Source organism: Hemicordylus capensis, chromosome 2, assembly GCF_027244095.1.
Source record: "Hemicordylus capensis ecotype Gifberg chromosome 2, rHemCap1.1.pri, whole genome shotgun sequence".
Classification (NCBI taxonomy): Eukaryota; Metazoa; Chordata; class Lepidosauria; order Squamata; family Cordylidae; genus Hemicordylus; species Hemicordylus capensis.
The window spans coordinates 266,375,804-266,376,454 of record NC_069658.1 but is presented as its reverse complement, the minus strand read 5'-3'; positions in this window follow the sequence as shown (position 1 = coordinate 266,376,454).

The following is a 651-nucleotide window of genomic DNA, read 5'->3' as shown; positions in this document are numbered from 1 at the left end:
GCAGCAGTACAGTGGAGGGAAATGCACCTGTTCATGTAAACGATGTATGGCTATTACAGAACACACACACCCCACACCCAAGGGATCAGGCTGAGGACCTTGGATTGGGTAATGACATGTATTTGGCAAGTGCTTATCTTTCTGCTCTGCTTGTTGCTCTAGGATCAAGCACTTGCAGACATTAACTTAAAAAGAATTGTTTTTCATCTAAGCCAAGGTTTCGTAACCTTGGGTCCTCAGATGTTGTTGGACTACAATTCTCAGCATCCCCAGCCATGGCCTTTGTAGATGGGGATGATGGGAGTTGTAGTCCAACAACATCTGGGGACCCAAGGTTAAGAAACTGTGATCTAAGCTAATCTGGTGTCTCTCTTATTTATATTCCTAGTTCTTTTACTCATAATACCGGTTTCTTCTTTTGTTGTTGTTATAACACCTATTAATAAACTTCTCCAATTCTAATCCTTTAAATGCTCTCATCCAGGTCAGATGTTGCAAGTACGCAATCTTGTCGGAGCTGCATATTTACTATGGACTAATTTGGTCACATAGTATGCAAGTTTCTTTTAAAAACTGTCTAATCTGGATACTTTTGGTTCTTGAGAGCTGTTATTTTTGTCTGGCTCTGCCCCCTAGATATACTGTATTTTA